We start from the raw sequence: 6,124 nt of genomic DNA on the forward strand, positions 1-6,124 counted from the left end.
TCCAATAACATTTCAAAGCCAAAGTCTGGACAAAAATAGAAGCCATCTCCCTAAATTGCTAAGAACATTTCTGCAACACAAATCTCTTCTCCACAGATGTTAAGTACTTAGCAATAATAAAAAGATGGCCAAATTCTTTCTATCATTTTTTTTTAAACCTGCACAAATGGAGTTTAGAGGCAGAGAAGAGGGGCCAGATCTCCATTCCTTTTTTACCAGCAGACCAGCGTTCATCAAACATGCAAAGCGCAAAGCCCGGTAAAACAGCAAAGGCGAGTAGCAATGCTAGATGAATTCCAATTGAATTCAATCATTTTTGAACAGGGATATGTCTAAGTGCTTTCTGCTGTGTTCCTTCACCACAAAAGGTAAGAATGCCACACTAGTGTGACTTTTTTTTCCAAGCAATTAATTTGCTATAATATAAATGGAACTGAAGTTCTTAGAGTAGCCCCAGTGAGAATAATTCCAGCAAATTACATTTTTGCATCAATGTCATTAAATGATGGCTAACTATCTATTATTACAGCATGAAGAGGAGAATGACACGGTGTGACCTAAACTAACAACAAATCTGGACCTGTTCCACATCTAGATTTGCCCCTTAAACGGTAGCATTCAGGACTTGTTCACAGAAAAAACCGACTCACAGAGCAACAAAATAGGTGCTTATCACCTTGCAGAATTCCTAACCTGGAGGCCAGAAATGATGGGGCCGAAGAGAGCAGTGGGGATGATGGTGATGGTTATGAAGGAGAGGAAGATGCTAAACAGGACGGTGATGGTGATGGGGTGACAGTGATGATGGGGACTCAGAGGCAGCCATCAGTGGCATCTGACTCAGTCACCATCCATGCCTGGCACTGGACTAAAGGCTCTCTATACACCCCCCCCCACCCACTTAATTCCCACGACCTTCTGGTGAGGTGGGCACTGCCCCTGTCTCTGCCTCACAGCTGGGGGATTTTAGGGTCACGGGGACACCTAATGCAGATCTGTTGAATACCTAATGCAGATCTGTTGAATACATGCATGGAATCAGAGGAGGTCACGTGGTACACCACCCACCTCAGACTGATGTTTCCCTGGTTAGATTTTTACCTAGTTGCTTTGTAAAAACCTACAAATATTAAAACTCGAGAACTTGAAAATTATGCTGCCGTCTCTTACTCTTTCCCATTAGGGGAAGAGGAACCCAGATATCTTTTTTTCTACCCTTTCAAAGGACCTATTTTTTTCCATTCATTATCTTTTCATATCAGCCATTCTTCTCTGTATTTTCTTTTTGTTTTTCTCCTTTTTTAAAGGTATAATAGAAATAAATGGATACAACCTATGAAGAAAAATTCACCAACCCATCTTAATAAAAACATTCCTTTAAAAAAAAAAAAACTTGTATGTTGCATTTTAAAAAACAGAGTCTTGCATTGTATCAGCTTTTTACATTCATCAAGTGTTCACCCATTATTTAAGTTCTTTTTCTTTTAAATTTATGATGAGTCAGTCTTAATCCAGCATATTCTTACATTACTGCATTTTTTTGTACTCTACTTGCTTTGCCAGGATCATTTAATTTGTGTGGGCTTATTTTCCTATTAATAACATATTTTGAATTTTAATTCACCCTTTGAGAGCATTAGAAATGTCATTTCATATGGGACCTTTAAATCTGGTAAGCATATTCTGAGTGCTATTTCCTGGGTCATCAATTAAGTACAAGTTCTTTGACATGGCTGTGGGCTGAATTTGATAGGTTCTTCAAAGTTGATGCCTAACCATGGGTAATTATCATTTAGGAGAAACCTTTTGTAACATTCATACTTCTCTAATATTATTATGAGACTTTAGTCAAATTCCTACCTCTGTAAGACTTAGGAGAAACCTTTAATCAAGTCCATGCTTTTTTAGGATTCTTATGAGACTGAAATCTATAATGTCCATTCCAGTACTTTTGTGTGTGTGTGTGTGTGTGTGTGTGTGTGTGTGTGTGTGTGTATGTATTACATATATTGCAAATAGAACTTATACTGGTTTAGTATAACATTATTTTAACAAAGAGATGGCTGGTCATATCCAGATATTGGTATGTTTTTAGTTGGTTTAAAATAACCAATTCATTTCCATGATTTGTTCTATTCCTCCTTTCAATTCTGTCAGCTTTTGCTACACGTATTCTGGCACTTTATTGTTAGGTGTGTGTGTATATACTTATAATTTTGTATCTGCCTGGTCTACTGACCCTTTTGTCATTGTGAAATACTCCTCTTTCTCTCCAGCAATATTTTTTTTTTGTTTTAAAGCCTATTTTGGGTGATATCATTATAATAACTATATCTTTCTTATGGCTACTGTTTGTATAATATATCTTTTTCCATCATTTATGTAAATAAATTTATATCTTTGAATCTAATTTGTGGTCTTAGTAGACAACATATAGTTGGATCCTGCTTTTTAAATCTAATCTGCCAAGATGTTTAAGCCATTCATATTTAATGTACATGGTTGGATTTATATTTTTCTCATTTTGCTATTTGTTTTTTATATATATCCTGTCTTTTTTTTGTTCTATTCCTCATTTATTTTTGGTTAAGTGTATTTTTAGTGTGGTATTCTAACTCTCTTGTTGATTTTTCTGGGATTTTACTCGAATTATTATCTTTAAGGATGCTCTAGAGTTACAATATACATTCTGACAGCAGACTAACAGTCAATTAATTGCAGTAAAATATAGAAAACTGGATCCTTTATAGCTCCGTTTCCTAACCATTTTGTGCTATTATTGTTATAAATATTACCTATATATGAATGTGTACCTATATATGCAAATATAGTAATATAATATTATGATATTTAAATTACAGATTATGCCTTTTTAAGAAGTCATTAGAAGAAATGATAAAATATACTTACAGAGCCTTTTATATTAACCTACATATTTCGTATTTCTAGTGCATTCCATTTCTTTCTGTGAATTTGAGTTCTCTTCTGGTATCACTTCCTTTCAGCCCAAATGATTTCCTGTTGTATTCTCCAAAGGCAGGTCTACTACCGATGTGTTATCCCAGTATTTTTATTTTCTTCTTTAAATCTGAGGATGATTTTATTTCTTCTTCATTCATTTGAAGGTAAGTTTTGCAGATATATAATTCTTGGTATATATATTTTTTTTCTGTCAGCACTTTGAGTGTATCCTTCAGCTGTTTTTTGGACTCTGTTCTTTCAGATGAGAAGTCAATCATTAAGTGCACCAGATCTTCAGGTAATGATCTGTTTCTCTCTTGCTGCTTTCCAGATTTTCTTTCTTTGGCTTTCCAGAGTTTGACCATGATGTGGCTAGGAGTGGGTAATTTTGTGTTTATATTTCACAGGATTCGTTAAGTTTCTTGGATCTGTAAAGGTAGTTTTCAAATTTGGGAAGTTTTGAACCATTATTTCAACAAACTTTTTTTGCTCTGCTGTTTTCTCTCTTTCTTCTCCTTTTGGGACTCCCATTACATGTATGTTGGTATTTTTTTTGCTGTTGCCCTATAAATCTCTAATGCACATTTACTTTTTCTTCAGTACCTTTTATGTGTGCTTCAGATTGGATAATTCCTATTGATCAGTCTCAAATTCTCAGATTCTTTCTCCTGCCATCCCAGATCTGCTCTTGAATCACTCTAAATTTTTCATTTCAGGTCCTGCATTTTTTTTTTTTCTTATTTATTTTAATTTATTTTCAGCGTAACAGTATTCATTGTTTTTGCACCACACCCAGTGCTCTATGCAATCTGTGCCCTCTCTAATACCCACCACCTGGTTCCCCCAACCTCCCCCCCCCCCCCCTTCAAAATCCTCGGATTGGTTTTCAGAGTCCATAGTCTCTCATGGTTCACCTCTCCTTCCAATTTCCCCCAACTACCTTCTCCTCTCTAACTCCCCTTGTCCTCCATGCTATTTGTTATGCTCCACAAATAAGTGAAATCATATGATAATTGACTCTCTCTGCTTGACTTATTTCACTCAGCATAATCTCTTCCAGTCCCATCCATGTTGCTACAAAAATTGGGTATTCATCGTTTCTGATGGAGGCATAATACTCCACAGTGATCAGGTCCTGCATTTTTAACTTCCCAATCTCCATATGATTCTTTTTAAAAAATAATTTCTATCCACTTACTGAGATTTATTATTTGTTGATTCAGAATGTCATAATTTCCTTTGATTCTTTAAAAATAATTTCATTTAGCTGCTTTGAAGTATTGGTCTACTAAATCCAACATTTGGGGAGACTCAGATAATTTCTATTGACCGCTTTCTTTCTTAGTCACACTCTCCAGTTGCCTTAACTTTTTGTGGTAAACTGAACATTTTAGATAACATATTGCAGCAACTCTGGATTCTGACTCCCCCCATCAACAGTGGTGGTTTTTGATTTGTATTGTTGTTTGTTTTGTTTGTTTGGCAAATTGACTGGGCTAACACAAATGAAATGTGTCTCCCCACGGAGTATAGCTAGTTATGTCCATGCTTGGTTTTCTTTTAATTCTTGTTTTCATTTTTAAACCTGGATTCCTAGGGGTCACCCTTGCAACTGCACAGTTCAGTGGTCAGCCAATGACTGGATTGAGGTTATTCCACTCAAACATCTTGAGCTAGTAAAGTCTCCATCCTCTGATGAATAGATCCAACAGTAAATGGTTTTCCAAGCATAAAGCTTCTCAGATTATTGCATGCCTTTGGTTGATTCTACAACACTTAAGTTTTTCTTTCTTTTTCCAGCTTTATAATCACTTTTTTTGGGGGAGGAAGATTAACCAAGCTTCTTATTTGGTCACAGCTGGAAGTCCTTGAAATCAGGATCTTGACTTTTCATCTCTGCATTCTAAGGTTTAACTCATAGTAGGCTTGCAGAAACTGTTGGCAGAGAAGTTCACTTTTTAATTTTCTTTTTTTAAAGATAGATACATTTCCTAAATATCACGTGGACAATTATTTGTTACCTCTGATTTTTCAAGCTGATGGCTACTGATTCCTTGATGACATTTGCAGGTTCTCTGAAAGTCATATGCTGCATGTCACAGAACTTGCTTATTGAATAAATTTATTGAATTTACTGAATAAATTTAGACTTTTTTTTTAATTTAGTCTTTCTTAGTACTCTCCCCCCTCCTGCCCAGTTTTATTGAGATGTAATTGACATATAATTGTGTACATATAGGTGTATAACATGATGATTCAATACCCACACATATTGCAAAATGATTATCTTGGTACTCTTGAACTATTTCTTCTCTTATTATAGTTGTGTTTTTTATACTTTTACCACTCAAAGACCAAATACAATTTTTCTTGACAATTTCTGGGTTCCCATCTTTGTTTGTTTCTCTTTGTTCACAACAATTTCCCTCAGAGAATTGATAACCTCATGCTACCTACTGTGTAAGCAGTTATACTCTAAATGAAGGAAAACTGCATGAACACCTTACAAATTGGGGGCAATAACTGAGTGTCTTTTGCTGATTACTTATTTGCAAATGAACAACCAAGTAACTATAATGAAGATAATTAGAGATATTGCATCATAATATGTATTATTTTCTTCCTTTATTTTATGCAGAGTAATATAGGTTTGACTATCTCTTATTGAAGATACTCTTATAAATAACATCCAATTTATCAGACCTCACAATTCTTTTTTTTAAAGATTTTATTTATTTATTTGACACAGAGAGAGAGGTCACAAGTAGGCAGAGCAGCAGGCAGAGATAGAGGGGGAAGCAGGCTCCCCGCTGAGCGGGGAGCCCAATGCAGGGCTCAATCCCGGGACCCTGAGATCATGACCTGAGCCAAAGGCAGAGGCTTAATCCACTGAGCCACCCAGGCACCCCCAGACCTCACAATTCTTAAAAGCCCTGTGTTGGTTTATTCAGAAAAAATGTATTTCTTAAAAAATTAAACCTATATATTAGTATATATATTATAATTTATACCAAGTCTTTGACAAGATGAGAACCAAAAGGAAGTTTCCATAAGAATTACTCATTTGAAGTAGGAATAACACAGAAGTTTATGAGGGCTCTCAGTAATAGCTTGTTTTAATTGCAACAGCTACCAAACCAACTCTACCAGGTAATTTAACCAA

Source organism: Mustela putorius, unplaced genomic scaffold (genome assembly GCF_011764305.1).
Source record: "Mustela putorius furo isolate JIRA1106 unplaced genomic scaffold, ASM1176430v1.1 tig00003892_pilon_pilon_pilon, whole genome shotgun sequence".
Lineage (NCBI taxonomy): Eukaryota > Metazoa > Chordata > Mammalia > Carnivora > Mustelidae > Mustela > Mustela putorius.